Here is a 22,229-nt window from a genome sequence, read left to right on the forward strand (position 1 = left end):
TATACAGCCTTGACATACTCCTTTCCCAATTTGGAACAAGTCTGTTGTTTCATGTCCAGTTCTAACTGTTGCTTCCTGACCTGCATACAGATTTCTCAAGAGGCAGGTCAGGTGGTCTGGTATTCCAGTCTCTTGAAGAATTTTCCACAGTTTGTGGTGATCCACACAATCAAAGGCTTTGGTGTAGTCTATAAAGCAGATGTTTTTCTGGAACTCTCTTATTTTTTGATGATCCAATGGATGTTGGCAATTAGATCTCTGGTTCCTCTGCCTTATCTAAATTCAGCTTGAACATCTGGAAGTTCATGGTTCACATACTGTTGAAGCCTGGCTTGGAGAATTTTGAGAATTACTTTACTAGTGTGTGAGATGAGTGCAATTGTGCGGTAGTTTGAGCATTCTTTGGCATTGCCTTTCTTTGGGACTGGAATGAAAACTGACCTTTTCCAGTCCTGCAGCCACTGCTGAGTTTTCTAAATTTGCTGGCAAATTGAGTGCAGGACTTCTGCAACATCATCTTTTAGCATTTGAAATAGCTCAACTGAAAATCCATCACCTCCACTAGCTTTGTTCATAGTGATCACACCATCGTGATTATCTGGCTTATGAAGATCTTTTTTTGTATAGTTTTGTGTAGTCTTGCCACCTCTTCTTAATATCTTCTGCTTCTGTTAGGTTCATGCCATTTCTGTCCTTTATTGTGCCCATCTTTGCATGAAATGTTCCCTTGGTATCTCTAATTTTCTTGAAGAGATCTCTAGTTTTTCCCATACTATTGTTTTCCTCTATTTCTTTGCATTGATCGCTCAGGAAGGCTTTCTTATCTCTCCTTGCTATTCTTTGGAACCCTGCACTCAAATGGGTATATCTTTCCTTTCCCCCTTTGACTTTTCACTTCTCTTCTTTACATAGCTCTTTGTAAGGCCTCCTCAGACAACCATTTGGCCTTTTTGCATTTCTTTTTCTTGGGATGGTCTTGATCCCTGTCTCCTGTACAATGTCACAAACTTCCATCCATAGTTCTTCAGGCACTCTGTCTATCAAATCTAATCCCTTAAATCTATTTCTCACTTCTACTGTATAATTGTAAAGGATTTTATTTAGGTCATACCTGAATGGTCTAGTGGTTTTCCCTACTGTCTTCAATTTAAGTCTGAATTTGGCAATAAGGAGTTCATGATCTGAGCCACAGTCAGCTCCCAGTCTTGTTTTTGCTGACTGTATAGAGCTTCTCCATCTTTGGCTGCAAAGAATATAATCAATCTGATTTCGGTATTGACCATCTGGTGATGTTCATGTGTAGAGTTCTCTTGTGTTGTTGGAAGAGGGTGTTTGGTATGACCAGTGTGTTCTCTTGCCAAAATTCTGTTAGCCTTTGCCTTGCTTCATTCTGTACTCCAAGTCCAAATTTGCCTGTTACTCCAGGTATTTCTTGACTTCCTACTTTTGCATTCCAGTCCCCTATAATGAAAAGGACATCTCTTTTGGGTGTTAGTTCTAGAATGTTTGGTAGGTCTTCATAGAACTGTTCAACTTTAGCTTTTTCAGCATTATTGGTCGGGGCATAGACTTGGATTAGTGTGATACTGAATGGTTTGAAAACGAACAGAGATCATTCTGTCGTTTTTGGGACTGCATCCCAGTACTGCATTTCAGACTCTTTTGTTGACTATGATGGCTACTCCATTTCTTCTAAGGGATTCTTGCCCACAGTGGTAGATATAATGGTTATCTGAGTTAAATTCACCCATTCCAGTCCATTTTAGTTCAGTGATTCCTAAAATGTCGATGTTCACTCTTGTCATCTCCTGTTTGACCACTTCCAATTTACCTTGATTCATGGACCTAACATTCCAGGTTCCTATACAATATTGTTCTTCACAGCATGGGACTTTACTTCCAACACCATTCATATCCACAGCCGGCTGTTGTTTTTGCTTTAGCTCCATCTCCTCATTGTTTCTGGAGTTATTTCTCCACTGATCTCCAGTAGCATATTGGGCACCTGCTGACCTTTGGGAGTTCATCTTTCAATGTCCTATTTTTTGCCTTTTCATACTGTTCATGGGGTTCTCAAGGCAAGAAGAAACCACTGAAGTGGTTTGCCATTCCCTTCTCCAGTGGACCACGTTTTGTCAGAACTCTACACCATGGCCTGTCTGTCTTGGATGGCCCTACACGGCATGGCTCATAGTTTCATTGAGTTAGGACCAAAGCTGTGATCCATGTGATCAGATTGGTTAGTTTTCTGTGATTGTGGTTTTCAGTTTGTCTGCCCTCATCTAGCTGGGGCTTCTCCTTTGCCCTTCGATGTGGGGTATCTCCTCACAGTCTCCAGCACTATGCAGCCACTGCTCCAGTGCCTACCGTCTTGCTGGGGCTTCTCTGCCCTTGGATGTGGGGCATTAGCCAACTCCAAATTTCCCATCACCAGGAGGATCCACCAAAGAGAGATTGTAGCCACCCCAAGAACTCTCCAGCTTGTTCTCTGAGATCCTGTAGGGTCTGAATGTTTTTCTTGAGGACTGTCAGACTTTAACTTAGCTGGAGGTATTTACCCAGAAACAACACATCTCATTCAAGATAGCTCAAGTCCCTCCTTGTCAAGGGATCAGGAGATCTATCTCCTGTCTGTTTTGGAGTACAACCTCTGCCAAGTTATGCTGGCTCTTTAGAGCTGTCCTGAGAAATCTTATCCCCAGAAACTTAATTTTGAGGGTGTTCATTAGAATGGCACTCATTTGTAGTTCTTAATAGATATCTGAGATCTCCTAGGGGCTCACAGGTATATTGAGTGTCCTCTTCTGTTTTCTTCCATGGCTTGACTCATGAGTAGTGAATCTAGGAGTCATGTCCTGGTACCTTGACTGCTGTGGGGGTAGAAAGTATTACAGGGTAGGGGCCCTTCCATGTGGGCTGGAGTTGAGCCTTTGGGGACCCATCCTTCCAGACTTTAATTAGGACTTGAGTCCCTGGAGCATATAGTGGTGACTCTTAAGAATCTTTTGGAAAAAAAAAAAAAAAAGAATCTTTTGGGTCCTGGTTGATACCTCACAAGCATATATCCTGTTGGAATTGCCCAATGGCCATGGTATAAGACTGGTGGGTCTGAACCTCTGGATCTAGGAAGAGGTCATTGACATAAACAAAAGGTCTCCCATATAGCATCTCATAAGAACTAAGACCAACATGTTCCTTAGGGGCAATATGGGTGCAGAGGAGAGCTATTGGTAAAGCCTCCTTCCATCCCATGGAGGTCTCCTGGGTTATCTTTTTATCACTGATTTTAAGAATTGGTTGGCTCTTTCTACTTTTCCTGAAGACTGAGGCCTCCAGGCACAATGGAGATAATAAGTAACGCCCAATGCTTTAGAGACCCCTTGGGTGACCTTAGAAGTAAATGATGTCCCATTGTCAATTTGTAATGACTGGGGCAGACCAAATCTTGGAATGATTTCATGGAGCAGTTTTTTTACCACCTCCTCAGCCTTCTCAGTCTGGGTGGGAAAGCTTTCAATCCATCCTGTGAATGTACCTCTCATAAAAAATAGGCATTTTTACCCTTGAGAAACTGGCATCTAGTCCATCTGCCAGCCCTCTCCTGGATAGGTCCCACATCATTGGACAGGCTGAAGTCTTTGAGCTCCTTGGGGGTTGTTTAATTGGCAAGTGGGACAAGAGGAGACCACTTGCCTTATAGTTGTTTGGAGGCCTACTCCTCTGCAGGATCTTTCTAGTAATACTTGGAGGGCCTCTTTTAGCCTTTCCAGAAAGGCAATGGGGTTCTCACTGGGCTCCTGAGTTATTGCTGAGACCCAGACGTAGCTGATTACTTTTTGCTGGGCTCCTTTCAGTCCTGCCTTCACACAGATCAGAAAATGTTCCCTTTCCCAGATGTGCTCAGGGTCATTATAATTCCAATTAGGATCTAAGGAGGGGACTTCAGTTTCCCCTACTGGGTATTTATCGCTTGACACGTGAAGCCCCATAGCATACCTTCGGGCTTCCTTTAAGACCCTAGCATGCTCAGGGTCAGATAAAGTTTGAATAAATATGACCATGATGTCCTTCCACATCAAGTCAAAGGCCAAGGTAATGTGTTGGAATGTATCTATACATTTGCCTGGGTCATCTGTATAGCTTCCCAGATCTTGTTTGATCTTAGTTCTAAGAGGGAGAAGGGCTTATGGACCCAGGTTGGTTCAAATACTTTTCCAGTTTCAACTAAGGGACTTACTCGAGTTCACTTTTGTGGAGGGGGTGCTCCCAGATATGGGGGCATGGTTTGGATACAAGGAAGGAGCACCAGGCGACTCGGAAGCCATGGGAGGTGAGCCTTCGCAGGCGGGTACCTTCTCTTGGTTGTCTGTGCCTAACACCATCTGCCTAGTAGGCTCACTTTTAGGGCATACAACAATCCCATACTTAGGACAGAGTTCCTTCATATCTCTTAGTCAGAAGAAAGTCTGGACACAAGTGATCTCTGTCCATTTCCCTTGTCTTTTACAGAATAAGTCTAGCTGCAGGATGGTATTGTAATTTAAACTCCCATCCTCAGGCTAGTGTTCCTTGTCCCCCAGAGGATACCATGGCCATATAGTGGCACAAAAGAATTTTAAGCAACTTCTCCTTAGAGTTAGAGGATCAAACAACTTCCAGTTATCAAGGATGCATCTCAAGGATGTCTGTCAGGAAGTGGATTGGTTATTTCCCATATGAAAGACAGTGATGACAGGGAGGAAAAGAAAAAAGAAAAAACTAATAGGCCTCCTTCAATTTCCATGGGGGGTGAGTCTTTTTGAAACTTATCCTACCCAGTACTGTTACAACCTGAGAGCCAGGTGTCCCTGGGTCAGGTTGTGGATCCCCAGGCAAGCTGAGGAGTGACAGCCTCCTGGAGATCGAATCCCCAGGCAGGTCAAGGCAGGTCAGCCTCCTGAGAATTGGGTCCTGGGCAAGTCGAGGCATGTCGACCTCCTGGGACCCCTGGACTGGGATATCCCTGAGCAGGTTGAGGCGTGACAACCTTTTGAGGATCAGATCCCTAGGCAAGTCAAGGCAGGACAACCTCCTAGACTGGAGTTGGGCATCTCCAAGGTCTCCAGCCCACATGGAAGGGCCCTTACCCTGCAATACTTTCTACCCCCACAGCAGTCAAGGTACCAGTACATGACTCAGGTATGTTATATATTCACACAATGGAATATAATATATCAAAGCAAATGAATTACCTAAGCTATAGGTATCAATATGGATGAACTACAAAAACAAAATGCTAAGTGAAAAGTCAGACACAAAATTATTCACTCTGTATGATTCCACTGATGCAAAATTCAAAAACAAGCAAACAAAATGGTAATACTTACAGATGCACACTTAGCAAGTAAAACTCACTAGAAAGCAAAGGAAAGGAATGATTATCATAAAAAGTCTTGATAGTGGTTCCTCTGGAAGGAGGGGGTGTGCTGTCACTATTTGCAGATGACATGATATTATATATAGAAAACCCTAAAGCCTCCACCAAAAAATGATTAGAATAAATCAGTTCTGTAAAGTTGAAGGATACAAAATCAATAAACAGGAATCTGTTGAATTTCTGTACAGTAATAATCACCAGAAAGAGAAATTTATTTTATTTAAAAATTTTTTACTGAAGTATAGTTGCTTTACAATGTTGTATTAGTTTCTACTGTAAAGCAAAGTGAATGAACTATCAGTTCAGTTGCTCAGTCGTGTCCAACTCTTTGCGACCCCATGAACTGCAGCAGGCCAGGCCTCCCTGTCCGTCACCAACTCCCGGAGTTCACTCAGACTCACGTCCATCGAGTCAGTGATGCCATCCAGCCATCTCATCCTCTGTTGTCCCCTTCTCCTCCTGCCCTCAATCCCTCCCAGCATCAGAGTCTTTTCCAAAGAGTCAACTCTTCGCATGAGGTGGCCAAAGTACTGGAGTTTCAGCTTCAGCATCATTCCTTCCAAAGAAATCCCAGGGCTAATCTCCTTCAGAATGGACTGGTTGGATCTCCTTGCAGTCCAAGGGACTCTCAACACCACAGTTCAAACGCATCAATTCTTCAGTGCTCAGCCTTCTTCACAGTCCAACTCTCACATCCATACATGACCACAGGAAAACCATAGCCTTGACTAGACGGACCTTAGTTGGCAAAGTAATATCTCTGCTTTTGAATATGCTATATATCTCCTCTTCTTTAGATTTCCTTCCCATTTAGTTCATCACAGAGCACTGAATAGGTTCAGTGCTGAACTATACAGTAAGTTCTCATTAGTTATCTGTTTTATTACTGTTGTTGTTGTTCAGTCGCTCAGTCATGTCCAACTCTTTGCAACCCCATGGACTGTAGCATACCAGGCTTCCCTGTTCTTCACTATCTTCCAGAGCTTGCTCATACTCATGTCCATTTAGTCAGTGATGACATCCAACCATCTTGTACTGTGTCATCCCCTTCTCCTCCTGCCTTCAATCTTTCCCAGCATCAGGGTTTTTTTCCAGTGAGTCAGCTTTTAGCATCAGGTGGCCCAAGTATTGGAGCTGCTGCATCAGTCCTTCCAATGAATATTCAGGGTTGATTTCCTTTAGAATGGACTGGTTGGATCTCCTTGCTGTCCAAGGGACTCTCAAGAGTCTTCTCCAACACCACAGTTCAAAAGCATCAATTCTTTAGCACTCAGCCTTCTTTACGGTCCAGCTCTCACATCCATACATATCTACTGGAAAAACCATAGCTTTAACTAGATGGACCTTTGTCGGCAAAGTAGTGTCTCTGCTTTTTAATACATTGTCTAGGCTTGTCATAGCTTTTCTTCCAAGGAGCAAGCATCTTTTAATTTCGTGGCTGCAGTTACCATCTGCAGTGATTTTAGAGCCCAAGAAAATAAAGTCTGTCACTGTTTCCATTGTTTATACATCTATTTGCCATGAAGTGATGGGACCAGATGCCATGATCTTAGTTTTTTGAATGCTGAGTTTTAAGCCAGTATTTCACTCTCCTCTTTCACGTTCATCAAGAGGCTCTTCAGTTCCTCTTCGCTTTCTGCCACAAGGGTGGTATCATCTGCACATCTGAGGTTATTGATATTTCTCCCAGCAATCTTGATTCCAGCTTGGAATGAGCCTATATATAGTATTTTTACATTGTATCAATAGTGTGTATATGTCAATCCCAATTTCCCAATTCATCCCACCACTACCCCTTCCCCTTCCCCTCTTGGTGTCCAGCCTGTGCGTCTTTATTCGGGCTTTGCAAATAAGATCCTCTGTACAATTCTTCTAGATTCCACGTATATGTGTTAATACACAGTATTTGTTCTTCTCTTTCTGACTTATTTCACTCTGTATGACAGTCTCTAGGTCCATCCACGTCTCTGCAGATGACCCAATTTTCTTCTTTCTTATGGCTGAGTAATGCTCCATTGTATATATGTACCACATCTTCTTCATCCATTCATCTGTTGATGAACATTTAGGTTGCTTCCATGTTTTGGCTATTGTGAGTAGTGCTGCAATGAACATTGGGTTGCATGTGTCTTTTGGAATTATGGTTTTCTCTGGGTATATGCCCAGTAGAAGATTGTTGGCTCATATGGTAGTTCTATTTTTAGTTTTTAAAGGAACCGTCACACTTCTCTCCATAGTAGCTGTATCAGTTTACATTCCCACAAAAAGTGCAAGAGGGTTCCCTTTTCTCCACACCCTCTCAGCATTTACTGTTTGCAGATTTTTTAATAATGGCCATTTCAGTGGGCATAAGGTGATAGATACCTCATTGTAGTTTTGATTTGGAGTTCTCTCATAATTAGTGATGTTGAAAATCTTTTCACGTGTTTGTTGGCTATCTGTATGTCTTCTTTGGAGAAGTGTCTATTTATGTCTCTGCCTATTTTTTGATTTTTTTTTTAATATTGAGCTATATGAGCTGTTTGTGTATTTTGGAGATGACTCCTTTGTCAGCTGCTTCATTTGAAAATACTTTCTCCCATTCTAAGGGTTGTTTTGCTTATGGTTTCCTTTGGTGTGCAAAAGCTTTTAAGTTTAATTAGGTCCTATTTGTTTATTTTTGTATTCATTTTCATTAAATGAAAGGGTGGGTCAAGAAAGATCTTGCTGCCAAACTGATGTATACACATAATTATTCCATTAGGTTTTGAAAACTTTCTTGCTCCTAGCACAAAATGATGTCTCAGACTCAGCCTAAGTTCCTACTACAAACTTGGAATGAGTAATTTCTCCAAGGAGCCCTGGTTCCTTTTAGTCAAGAACGATATTTAGGAAGTAAAACTCTGTGCATTAGGGGTACTTATTACTACTAGTATTTCATTGCTTCTAGGCCTTCTGAAGTCAGAGCTAGGAAGAAAATACACGATGAACTGCATTTGTCTAATATGTTCTGATTCTGGCTTGTGTATCTGTCCTAACCTTTTTAACTCTTGATTTTTCTGACATTAAGTTCTTGTCTATTTTTATAATTGTCCCTTCCCTTGAAACCATATCTCTTGTTTATATCATACTTAGTATAGCCACTAAAGCATCACTTGCTAAATACTATTAGCAAGTGCTACTATTTTTTCCATGGATTGTATGACACTACATGACTTTGACCATGAATCTCATTAAACAAAAATGAAGGGATACTGCCATTAAATAATGTGTGGCAACATTTACTTGCTGAGCTCTAATTTTATAATGCCACAACTCTATTTTTTACCTATGAGTAATTGATTAAAAAAAAGAAATCAGATTTTCTATATCATCATCAAATTTTATAACCTTCTGAGCATTAGGGCATTGTGATTGGCACTGGAGATACAAACAAGTCAAAGACAGTCTTTAGAATGAGGAGGGATGGTATATACAATACAACTGCTATTTACTAAGCCAGAAAGTTTGCTAAGGATTTTATATATAGTGCTAACAACCCTGTATGGTGTATAATATGATTCCTGTTGTGTTTTTCATAATCCTTATTTTTTTCCACATGAGAAAAACGTGCAATTGCAAACTCTGAATCTCAATCGACATAGTAATCTACAGATCCAAAATAAGCCCAAATTCATCTAGTGCCAAAACCTGAATCCATTTCACTATGCCACAGTGCCTCCTAGAAGAAGTGGTGATGAATGAAACATGCCCTGACTTCAGCATGCCTTAAAGTTTTTGTTTTCATTACACACAACTGTACCACTGACTGTACCACTTAGGTGGAAGAAAGGCTTACCTCAGAGATTCCTCCAGCGGCTTTGTGTCATTCTAACAGTGTATCCCAGAGACTCTATTTTGCTTAATGTCTTTACAATGAAGGAATTAAGATACTTGTAACACTGACTATTGATACTCAAGTTGGCAAGAACACTGTCACCAATCCTGTTTCATATTAGAATAATAATTCTCATCCTTGGCCATACATTATAATCACCTGCCTTTTAAAAAGAAGATGCTGACATGCAAATCACAGAGCAGTTAAATGAGAATCTCTGGGGATGGGACCCAGGAATCAGTATTCAGTGCAAGAACTACCCAAGTGATTCCCGTGCACATCAGAGATGAGAATTACAGCTGTAGAATACAGTAACAACATTTGCTAAGGGGCTTTGATAAATTTGAGGGTGGGGAAGAGGAGTTTCCAATTCAAAAAAGATGAAATCAAATGAAATGGATAGATACAAGCAACATTTTGAAGTCAGCAAGAAGTATGGAAAAGGGGTGTTTCCAAAAATCCAATTAGTCTCTATTGCAAGTCAGTTTGAATAAAGAAGAGACTGCTATTAGTTTAACCAGGTTCAGAAAAGTTAGAATTCTCACCTGTATGGCTCCAAAAGTGAAAGTGAAAGTCACTCAGTCGTGTCCGACTCTTCGCAACCCCATAGACTATACAGTCCATGGAATTCTCTAGGCCAGAATACTGGTGTGGGTAGCCTTTCCCTTCTCCAGGGGATCTTCCCAACCCAGGGATCAAACCCAGGTCTCCTGCTATTTAAAGTCACACTAATTCCTAGTAGTAACAGCTGTCACTAATTGAGCACCTGCTGCTGCTGCTGCTAAGTCGCTTCAGTCGTGTTTGACTCTGTGCGATCCCATAGACAGCAGCCCACCAGGCTCCCCCGTCCCTGGGATTCTCCAGGCAAGAACACTGGACTGGGTTGCCATTTCCTTCTCCAATGCATGAAAGTGAGAAGTGAAAGGGAAGTCGCTCAGTCATGTCAGACTCTTCACAACCCCAAGAACTGCAGCCCACCAGGCTCCTACGTCCATGGGATTTTCCAGGCAAGAGTACTGGAGTGGGGTGCCATTGCCTTCTCCAATTGAGCACCTAGGATGGGCCAAATGCTTTGGTTTCTAAACAACTTTATGAAGTAGGTCTCTATTTTATAGAAGATGATTAAAAGATGGCTTATATTTATTCATAAACATATCACCTGGACCAGTAGCTTCCAACCATGGTCCTTGTGGGCCACTGAATTGCTATGAGAGTGCACACAAAGTACAGCCTATAGACTAATTGCATCAAGTCGTTAAATGCTGTTGTGATTACAGAATATAAATCCTTCTAGGAATATTACTAATTCCCTGTCATTTTTGTTCTTTTTTATCATCCAGCAGATACTAAAATGACATCTATTATCATGTGAGGATACACCATATTTTTTTAATATTAAAAACGGTCCTTTTTGTTGAAACTGGAACTCTCAGGCATTGCTTGTGGAAATGCAAAATGATGCATGGTCCTTTGAAAAGCAGTTTGGCAGTTTCTTTAAAAGTTACACTTGTCCACACAAAGACTTGTACATGAATCAAGTTCATGTTCATAGCAGCACAATTCATAATAGTCGAAAACTAGACAATCCAAATGTCCATCAACTGGTTAAATGATAAACAAAATGCACTGCATCCACACAACAGGATACATTCAGCAATAAAAAGGAACTATTGATATATGCTACAATGTAGGTGAACGTCACAAACATTATGCTAAAGGAGTCAGACACACAAAAAAACTATCTGTTGTCCAATTCTACTTATACAAAATATCCAAGAAAGACATTAATACAGATAAAAAGCAGATCAATGTTTGTCTGGGGCTGAGGGTGGGGACTAAAAACTGACTGCAAAAGGTCACAAGGGAATCTTTGCAGGGAGAGCAGGAGTATCGACATTTTCTAAAAGTGGTTTATAGTGATGGTGGCACAATTCTATAAATTTGCTAAAAATAACTGAATTGTACTACTTTATAACTATTCTGAGGCACCTCTTGGAGACCTATGGCTCTTCAGACTATAGTTTGAGAACTACTGATCTAAACTAATGGCTTTCCAATTTATGTCTGATGAGGTTTTTTCCCAATTCATATACTTTTTACATGTGTAATCTTATAAGAAGTCTCAATAAACATATAGATAATGGTTATCTTTTGTTAATATTAAATATTTTATAAGTTTAACTATATAAGATTTATAAACTCATTAAAAATAATTCAGTTCAATTCAGTTCAGTCGCTCAGTCGTGTCCGACTCTTTGTGACTCCATGAAATGCAACACGTCAAGACTCTCTGTCCATCACGAACTCCCGGAGTTTACCCAAACTCATGTCCACTGAGTTGGTGATGGCATCCAACCATCTCATCCTCTGTCGTCCACTTCTCCTCCCACCCTCAATCTTAGGCCTTCTAAAAATAATTTGAAATTGGAGGACAAGGATGATAGTGGTAACTTCATTCAGTATGTATTTGTATTTGTGGGTTTAGCTTAGCTCTGATTTTAAAATACTGAACACAAATTTTTAAATTCACCCAGTGAAGAAATTACAAATGCCACCAGATTTTACACAGCTCAGGTTACAACAGCATCATACTATTTAGTTAACAGAGAGGGCACAAAGGCAAGATAAACTGGCAGCATAACCTGAGGCACCAATGGTCTTTCACCTGTTTAAACTGGTGAAAGTGTAACCAATTCATCTCAAGAGAACATAGGATGTTTTTTGGTAATGGCTCTTCAAAGTGCAACAAATATTTAAAAACACAATCAAATTTGCAGAACCTCTGAAAAACATTTTACCAACATTTTCTGGTCTGGTCCAGCTAGACTAGAAATTATTTTTCAGTACTAAAAATGCATGATAGTATTGTATAATTGTCCTGGACACCAGTGAAGAGCAGTGGAGAAGATGCTATCAGAGTCAAAACAAATATTACCAGCTTTTCTGCTGATTATGTTTACTCACTGATTACAGATACTTTATTTTTCAAGGCAACAATATTCAGTGACCAGAACTATGGGTCAGGCAGCAAAATAACAAAAGAGTGTATACTTTGCAGTCAATATTTTTTTCTATGCCAGTAAACCCCAACCTATCACCTGCAATCCATGTGGCAGGTACAGAAATTAGAGGCCTCACCCCATACCAGGCAGGGGCAACTCATTTAATTCTGTTTTCATTACTCCAATGCAATATACTAAGCTGCCTACAAGGACCAATGGAATTCAGATATCAATGTAAAAAAAGAAAAAAAAAGCCCACTGCCATTGTATTAAGTCAAATCTAGCAGCATTAATAAGATCTACTCCCGCAGTGACTCATCTGAATTTTGGACCTTGCAACCCCCCCAAATTTAGACCTAATATGTTAGAATCTCAAGCTCACCTCTTTTGAAAAAGATGATCAGACCATGATACTAACGGAACCAACTTGAGGACTCCTGAATCAGGCATGGCTCTCTCTGGGCAAATAATTAAAGAAAGAAAGTGAAGTCGCTCAGTCATGTCCAACTCTTTGCAACCCCATGGACTGTAGCCTACCAGGCTCCTCCATCCATGCGATTTTCCAGTCAAGAGTACTAGAGTGGGTTACCATTTCTTTCTCCAGGGGATCTCCCCGACCCAGGGATTGAAACCAGGTCTTCAGCATTGCAGGCAGACGCTTTATCATCTGAGCTACCAGGGAAGCCCCTAAATAATTAAGAGCAGGTTCAAATAATAATTTAACCTACTAAGGAGCAACAGTACTAATCTGGAAAAAGCTGGAAATGCTGTCTTCACAGAAGGGCACTCCTATATGCAAAACCTACTTTTCTTTTCCAGCTGAAGTGAGCCTCTCAACAAATCCTTCTTTGTCTTCCCAGCACACCCCTGATATAACAAACTGCTGAAAGTGGACTCCAAACTTCTAGATTCACTTTACTCAGTGACTTGGAAGTTAAAGAGTATCCAAAACAATAACATTCAGCAAAAGCAACTAAAAAATAAGCCAATAAGATGGAAATAAATGTGAGGTTCTTGTTGCTGACTGACCACCCATTCTTGAAAATATACAAAAACCACTCTTGAAATCAGTGGTTAACGTGTAACCTGTGCAAAGCCTTGGGCAATGTCACTAAACTTCTGGTGCTCAGTTTCCTGATGTGTCAAAGAAGAAATACCACTACTTCCATTCCAGAGTGGTAGAGATGAGAGTGCTCTTGCTATGTCACACTGGTATTTGTTTTCTTACTCCATCTCTCTGCTGTTGCTGCTGCTAAGTCGCTTCAGTCGTGTCCGACTCTGTGTGACCCCATAGACGGCAGCCCACCAGGCTCCCCTGTCCCTGGGATTCTCCAGGCAAGAACACCAGAGTGGGTTGCCATTTCCTTCTCCAATGCATGAAACTGAAAAGTGTAAGTGAAGTCACTCAGTTGTGTTCGACTGTTTACAGCCTACCAGGCTCCTCCGTCCGTGGGATTTTCCAGGCAAGAGTACTGGAGTGGGGTGCCATTGCCTTCTCCGATTCTATCTCTCTAGGCCACCTATATTTCACCAGATCAGAAAGCAGAGTTTGAGTCAGCTTCTGCCCATATCATTTTGTAACAGAAACTTAGCTCCCAAGAAATAATTTCCTCCTAAATTGTTCTGGTTGGTTGTATTCCTTTCATAAGTCTCCATAAGAAACACTTATTAGAATAGGTATTAAATGGGGGAGAACTGGGCTTCCCTGGTGACTCAGTGGTAAAGAATCTGCCTCCAGTATTTTTGCCTAGAGAATCCCATGGTCAGAGGAGCCTGTCTTAAAAAGCTTTTTAAAAAGACAAAGAGACTGTTGTAATAATAAAAATACAGTACTAAATAAGTGTTTTTGAGCAAATAAGTCAATCTAGCCAGGCCTATCTGGTTAATCTTTCATGAATGGTGAACAAAGACTTAAAAATCTATTAAGTCTTACAAGGATAAAGATATCCTTCCCAACTGCTGAAAAAAGGTTTTAGAGTTGAGTCAGAAAGGCTGCTGAGCTGGCCCTGTAATGACTTCTTGAAGAACTGTCCAGCTTCTCCTTTTCAGCCAATCAAACGGTGATTTGATTCCCCAGACAAGAAAGAAACCACTAGGTGAGATATGTAGTTTTAGCTCCACCTACCAACTGAATTCTCACCTTCACATACATTCAATACCTCCTGCAACTAGCTATTTTTCAAGTTTTTCCCATCTCTCTCCTGTCTCTCCACTGCCCCTCATCTCCCCCAGCCCCCTGGTTCTACTCTCTCCTTCTATACCTCTCCTCCTTCTTCTTTTCTCTAGTGGGAGCATTTACTTCGCACTTCCTGGTAAGGCACGACGGTTCTGACCTGTCTCAGGGTTCCTATAGGAAGCAACTATGACACAAAATAGTGAAATAACTTCACATGCTTCACATGCTGCTCTTCCCAGGGACCTAAGCACCAAACACTAACCATGCAGACAAGAGCAGTGCTCTCCTGAGATCATTTGTGCTTAGGTATGAAATCAGAGTAGAAGTTCTTTTCTCCTCTGGTAACTGAACTCATTTTCAACACATAAGAAGGGCTGAGGTACAATAATAAATCCAGCTCTTATTTTTCAAAAGTAAGTAGATTTAGAGACCAGGGCATGAATAATGTTTCTGCATGTGTAAAAGGTATGTTCTGTATTTAAACTAGACTTCCACCTACTCAAACTTCAAACTCCTTCTCTGCAATGATTTTACAGTCTTGACTTTGGTTAATTAATACTTCCATGACACCACCTTAAAAAGCTACAAAAAAGAACTTTTACTGAATGTGGCAATAAAGAGAACAAATTTTAAATATAGATATACATACCTCCTTTCATATTTAAATAATATGAAAAAATGTATTGATATAGTCACAAATGTAACATCAATGAAAACCATTTGCTCTAGAAATTTCCCCCCAAGCTTTTCCTTTTAAAGATGGCACTGTTTAACATTTACGCTAAAAGCATTAACAGAATTTTATCAATGAAAGATTTTCTCTAGGTAAATGAATCATGTACTTTTAGAGATAGGCAGATGACACCACTCTAATGGCAGAAAGTCAAGAGGAACTAAAGAACTTCTTGATGAGTGTGATAGAAGAGAGTGAAAAAGCTGGCTTAAACTCAACATTCAAGAAACTAAGATCTATGGCTGATCCATGCTGAGGTTTGATAGAAAACAACAAAACTCTGTAAAGCAATTATCCTTCAATTTAAAAATAAATAAATTTTTTAAAAAGAAAAAAAAAACGAATATCATGGCATCTGCCCATCACTTTTTGGCAAATAGATGGGAAAAAAGTGGAAACAGTGACTTTATTAAGATCTTAGGCTCCAAAATCACTGCGGACAGGGACTGCAGCCATGAAATTAAAAGACACTTGCTTCTTGCAAGAAAAGCCATGACAAACCTAGACAGCATGTTAAATAGCAGAGACATAACTTTGCCAACAAAGGTCCGTATAGTCAAAGCTATGGTTTTTCCAGGACGGAGGAGCCTGGTAGGCTGCAGTCTGTGGGGTCGCTAGGAGTCAGACACGACTGAGCGACTTCACTTTCATTTTTCACTTTCATGCACTGGAGAAGGAAATGGCAACCCAGTCCAGTGTTCTTGCCTGGAGAATCCCAGGGACGGGGGAGCCTGGTGGGCTGCTGTCACTGGGGTCGCACAGAGTTGGACACAACTGAAGCGACTTAGCAGCAGCAGCAGCATGTAAGGATGCGAGAATTGAACCATAAAGAAGGCTGAGCACTGAAGGACTGATGCTTTTGAATAGTAGTGCTGGAGAAGACTCTTGAAAGCCCCTTGGACTGCAAGGAGATCAAACCAGTCAATCCTAAAGGAAATCAACCCTGAATATTCATTGGAAAGATTGACGGTGAAACTGAAACTCAAATACTTGGGCTACCTGATGTGAAGAGCCGACTCACTGGGAAAGATCCTGATGCTGGGAAAGATTGAGGGCAGGAGGAGAAGGGGCTAACAGAGGATGAGATGGTTGGATGGCATTACTGACTCAATGGACATGAGTCTGAGTAAACTCCAGGAGATAGCGAAGGACAGGGAAGCCTGGGGTTGCAAAGAGTGCAACACGACTTAGCAACTGAAGAACAAGCGCAACAACAAATGCTATAAGAAACACCAGAAATCATTAAGCAAATGCTTTCATTTTTACGGTGAGAAAACTCCCAAGTTAAGTGATTGCCAAAATCTCACAGCTGGCTAATGACAGGCAAGGGTCTTTGCTCCTGACACCTGAAAACTGGAATTCTTATAAGTGAAAAACACTTCATTTGTTGATATCCGTACAAAGGCAACAAAAATCTGAACTACTCTTACCATATACACAATTGACATTACACAAAAGCTCTGTTTCAACTTTAATTATTTTATTCCACAAATTCTTAACTTGTGACTCACCCTGCTGAGTTGATCCAATAACCTTTGGTTCTGTTCTGATAATTCCTGGACAGTCCATGTTTCTTCTCAATCTGCTTCCTTGCTTGCTGACTCTCCAACTCAAACTGAAGCTGTTTCACACCACTCTCCGGCTCAGACACACGCCCTCCCCTTCTTGGTTTTCAAATCTTCACATTTCTCTTGTTCTAATTGCTGGGTGAAAAGGATTTAATTTCAGTTCAGTTCAGTTGCTCAGTCATGTGTGACTCTTTGCAACCCCATGGACTGCAGCATGCCAGGCCTCCCTGTCCATCACCAGCTCCCGAGTTTACTCAAACTCATGTCCATTGAATTCGTGATGCCATCCAACCATCTCATCCTCTGTTGTCCCCTTCTCCTCCTGCCTTCAATCTTTCCCAGCATCAGGGTCTAAAAATTCCAAAGTCTTTTTTTTCCTCTTTTCTTTTCCCTTGTCAGTCAAAACAAAACACTTTGCCTTCTAGGAAAACTTGCCCATTTCACAACTGCAAAAATATTCCCTTCTTCCAAAGAAGGGAAGGTTGGTTTCACAAACAAAATGCCAGAACCTTTCTCATTATAGAATTTGAAAATCATTTTCTTTTGTTGAAGACATGTACATGGGTTCCAAATGGAACCCAGAATGTGTGTAACTGCACACAGAGGATTACCCTGAAATCTATCACCAATCAAACTGACTGATAGGATGTTTCTTTCAGGTTAGCTGTCTCTTTAATCAAATCCCTCACTGAAGGAATTTCAAATCACAAGCATACATCTCTGCAGTAATACTTCTATATAATCATAATCAAATCTCTTTTTAATTTTTGAATCTTTTTAAAGACACCCTTTTATTTCTTGTTGCTTGCCTTCAAGTGAAAATTAAAAATTTCAATTCACGGAGTTGTTTTTTGGCAGTCTACCTATAGGTTTCACTAACCACTTTTCAGAGTGGTATCTCAGGAGTTCATCAACTGGCTTAGCTGGTTAACTACAACTAGGCAGTTAACTGAACTACAGGGCACTCACTGGTTTTCTTTTTTTCCTCTCTGATTTGATATGTCATTGGACTACAAACACACTTCTTACTACAGAAAAGTTTTGAATCTGCATTCTGACTGTTCAACCAGCAGCAGTAATATGGGACCAGACGAGGGTCAATTTCAGACCTTATTCAGGACCGTACTATTCTCTTGTAAGTAAGAGTAAAAAGAAAGCTGCAACCAAATTGGGTAACAATATCCTGGAGAATCCCAGGGATGGGGGAACATGGTGGGCTGCCGTCTGTGGGGTCGCACAGTCAGACATAACTGAAGTGACTTAGCAGCAGCAGCAGCAAATGTATAGGCAGAAAACAACAAGTTATATAGTTCTCATAGGTTACATTTGGCCATCCAATTGCATGTGTGAGACTGAGAACACAAACAGAAAATTATTGTTTAAATACATATAAATATACTGCAGTCCAAAATAAATCCTTAACCAATGGTCACATGATGAGCTCAGACTTACCATATTTGTGCAATGGAACCATATTTCCTAATTCTTGAGTATTTGAAGGTTATATGAAGCTCCCTTAAGGTAGTTGTTTCCTTCCATGTGGGAAGTTAAAACATGGCTACCTGGAGGCCTTAACACAGCTGAAAAGCTTTAGGATAACACCCTGATTAGTGATTCACTACTTCTCTGAAAACCTGGAACATATTTTAAATGCTTCACTGCTTTTTAATTACTCTGTGTGCAAACATCACTTCACTTCAGTTCAGTTCAGTCGCTCAGTCGTGTCGGACTCTTTGCAACCCCATGAATCGCAGCACGCCAGGCCTCCCTGTCCATCACCAACACCCGGAGATCACTCAGACTCACGTCCATCGAGTCTGTGATGCCATCCAGCCATCTCATCCTCTGTCATCCCCTTCTCCTCCTGCCCCCAATCCCTCCCAGCATCAGAGTCTTTTCCAGTGAGTCAACTCTTCACATGAGGTGGCTAAAGTACTGGAGTTTCAGCTTCAGCATCATTCCTTCCAAAGAAATCCCAGGGTTGATCTCCTTCAGAATGGACTGGTTGGATCTCCTTGCAGTCCAAGGGACTCTCAAGAGTCTTCTCCAACACCACAATTCAAAACCATCAATTCTTCGGTGCTCAGCCTTCTTCACAGTCCAACTCTCACATCCATACATGACCACAGGAAAAACCATAGCCTTGACTAGACGGACCTTAGTCGGCAAAGTAATGTCTCTGCTTTTGAATATACTATCTAGGTTGGTCATAACTTTTCTTCCAAGGAGTAAGCGTCTTTTAATTTCATGGCTGCAGTCACCATCTGCAGTGCTGTAGCCATGGTGGTGGGGGTGGTTTAGTCACTAAGTCATGTCCAACCCTTGTGACTTCATGGACTATAGCCTGCCAGGCTCTTCTGTCTGTGAGACTGCCCAGGCAAGAATACTGGAGTGGGTTGCTTAGCCACAGTAGCAGTCCATCACCATCTCCCGGAGTTCACTTGGTATGCTCTATTTTAGATGCTGTGAACAGTACATATCTAGAATGGCCCAGTGTCTGAAACCCTGCATGGACCCATTTGTTGTGAGCAGCGTGGGAAAAGTCAAATGGGCTCAATGAATGCCCTTCTCTGATGATCCCAAATGGTCCATTCCACCCCCCTTCCAGGCAGTCTTCTGTGAGGTAGTGTAACATAGCAGGATGGGCACATCCCTTAGCAGGCAGCCACTGCTGGGCCTCACTACTCCACATCCTATTACTAGGCAACAGGTCTTGCTCAGCCATTGGTCCGGTTCCTCAGTGGGCCCTGCCCATAAGCCACAAACTGTCAATGAGCAACCGGTAGATGTCCTGCTCAGCTACTGGTCAGTGCCACAGTGGACCCTGCCCACAAGTAACAGTCAGTGAGGGACCATTAGGTAAGTGATTCAGCTAAGGGTTAGTGGTGTGCTGATCATCAGGTAGAGTGTGAAGTAAGAGGCCCTCTGGCCCTCTCCTGGAGGCCCTCAAGCTCACCCAGCCTTAGGCCAGCAGGTGAGCTGGAGGGCCCAGGGAACAGACCGGGGACTATGTCCTGCTCCAGAGCCCTGACTAAGGGCCTCCACTAGCCCAGGCCTTGAGGCAGTAGTGAACCTCTCCCCCATCCCTGTCTCTGCAACCTACTAGCAGTGGCCGACTGTGTGGGTCACAGTCTGTCAGACCTGGTCTCCCCTATTTGGGTGGCCTCAGGAGACTGAGGGACAGTTGGGTTGGGTACTTGGTTCCCTCAGGGATGACAGCTGGGCAGGATGTGGGAACCTGGCCCTGAGGGAGCTGCCACCTGAGATCTGCCTCCTCTTAGACAGGACTGGGACCGTGGAGGGTGCAAGTTGTGCCTTGAGACCTTACTCTTTCTTGTCAGCACAGAGAATAACATTCATCTGGTAGAGATTTACAAGAACATCGCTACCTGACCATGACCTGACCTGAAGAACAAAGGATCTGACGCCAAGAAGTCTGCAACAACTAACCACACCACCCCCTCACCTTTTGCTTTTGAAGGGGCTTGCTGAAAGCTTTCAGTAACCTTGGGGTTTTTAGGGTATGAGCCACCCTCTCCTTGTATGAACCTATAATAAACCTCTCTCTGTTTTAAACTCTATAATTTTTATTATTGATTGGCCTCACTGTGCCTGGGGCACGTGCACTTGAGATTTGGTAACAGTAGGACGAGGAGGGAAGCGGGGGAGGGGGGTTGGGGGGAGACGGGAGGGGCGGGATGTGTGTGGGGGCGTGGGGATGGATGAGTGAGTGGCTCCAAAGCCACCCAGCGGGCAGGTGCCTCCCCAGGCGTCACCACTCGGTCTCACTCATCGCCAGAGGGACGTCCTCACCTCCAGCTTATCTGTCAGTTCCTTGTGCATCTGCTCATCCTGCCGACTCTTGTCTTGGTTCCTCTCCAGCAATGCCGTGCCCCCTCGGGTCGCTAACACCAGATTCTCCTGCCGGATTCTGGGCGGGCACGATGGCTGCAGTCCGACCCTCCCTGGGCTTGTCCTGGGGATGCTCCCCAGGTTCGGAAGCCCGCTCCCCGGCCGCCAGCAGCTCCAGTTGCTCCTCTAGCGCCAGTTTCAGCTCCGCGGGGCCCCCGGGAAAGAAGTTGAGGGCGGCGACAGCACTCCAGATTGCGACCTCAGCCGCGCCAGGCAGCCAAGCGCAGCAGGCGCTCTTCAGCTTGGCGGGTGTTGAAGCGCGGCCGCCAGGCCCAAGCAGGAGGCGGGCGGACTCGGCCCACGCGGAGCCCTCAGCGGTGCGGCTGGCCGGCCCGCGCCGAGCGGCAGGGTGGAGGGGCCCCACCTAGCCGGCCGGCCGCGCCCCTCCGCCGATCCCAGGCTCAGGGGGTCGGCGCTTGCTGGGGAGGAGGCGGTGACAAAGGATGAGGAAGGGGAGACTGAGGGGACAGGAAGCAGGAGGAAGGTTGCGAGGGGGAACCGCCAGGTTTTCAAACGCCCTGTTGCTGCTAGGTGGGGCTGCTGCGGCCGCCCGGGCAACGCCTCGCGGGGCGCTCTGCTGTCGCTGCGACGCTCGATGGAGCCAAGCTCCTTGTCCCTTGGCTCGGCGGCAGCAGCAGCGACGGCGGCTCCAGGTCGCGCGCCGCACAGCCCCGCAAGCTCCTCCCTGCATGCCTCAGCTCCTCCAGTTCTCCCGGCTGGCCGCACTCCCTCTCCCCGCGCCTTGCGGGCGCAGGACGCGCGGGCACCTGTCCACCGCGTCCGCGAGCGATTGCCGGTTCATGCATCTCCTCAGCGGCGCCCAGGCGACGCTGGCGGCCTGTACCCCTGAGCGCGCTACCTGTGGAGACCGCTGTTGCCTTCCTAACAGTCTTGGCGCTTCCCGGGTGCGGCCACGCCCCCAGCCTCACACCCACCTCTCGGTATGGCCCGGCCTCTAGCACGTTCACTTCGGGGTGTGGCCTCGCGAGAACCTCTGAGCACGGCCCCGCCCCCGGCCCGGTTCTCACCTCCAGGCGCTTCTGAGGGCCTGGCCTCACTGCTGCTTGGGCTTAGGAATTTCTGTGTGTTCAGTGGGTCTCAGTCTCAGGTGGTCTCCAAGGGAACTGAGGACATTTCTCCAGCCACGATTTTGGGTCTGATTCCCCGTGAGAGTTAAGCAGTCAGGAGAGGGAGCGCTAGAGAGCAATAGAAGAGATGACTTCAGTATCCCAGCATCTTGATGATGACGCAAGAATACAAGGGATCAGATGCTTTGGAGACCAGCAACCCCTAAGGAAAGGGGTTCTATTTAGAAATAATGGGAAAAAACCGCTCACAGGTGGGAAATACGAAGCAAACATTCTGCCCAATATTAACTTCTATTAGACACTTATTATGTGCCATGTCTTGTTTTAAGCGCTAAATACGCATTATCTTCACAACAATCTTATAAAGTCAGTACTTTCACTCTTCCCATTTTACAGAGAAGGAAACTGAGAGCTTGATAGGATTAGATCCAGGCAGACTTACTCCAGGGTTTGCATATATTGTTATTCTTTACTTTCC

The 22,229-nt window shown here is 43.4% G+C and overlaps 1 long non-coding RNA gene across 8 annotated transcripts in view; it reads right to left on the minus strand.

Moving 5' to 3' along the window:
- LOC105602881 (uncharacterized) overlaps positions 1–21,584 on the minus strand; it is a 131,661-nt gene extending 110,077 nt beyond the window's left edge. For 7 of the 8 annotated variants that reach the window (XR_003585546.3, XR_009597033.1, XR_009597028.1 and 4 more), the window contains exons 1-2: positions 18,204–21,584; positions 16,695–16,886 (exon numbers count right to left, since the gene is read on the minus strand). This is a non-coding gene — a long non-coding RNA (uncharacterized LOC105602881). The remainder of the gene's footprint in view (positions 1–16,694; positions 16,887–18,203) is intronic. The other variant, XR_009597032.1, reaches the window with a different exon arrangement.
- Positions 21,585–22,229: the final 645 nt, after the last annotated feature.

Source organism: Ovis aries, chromosome 17 (genome assembly GCF_016772045.2).
Source record: "Ovis aries strain OAR_USU_Benz2616 breed Rambouillet chromosome 17, ARS-UI_Ramb_v3.0, whole genome shotgun sequence".
In the NCBI taxonomy this organism is placed as follows: Eukaryota; Metazoa; Chordata; class Mammalia; order Artiodactyla; family Bovidae; genus Ovis; species Ovis aries.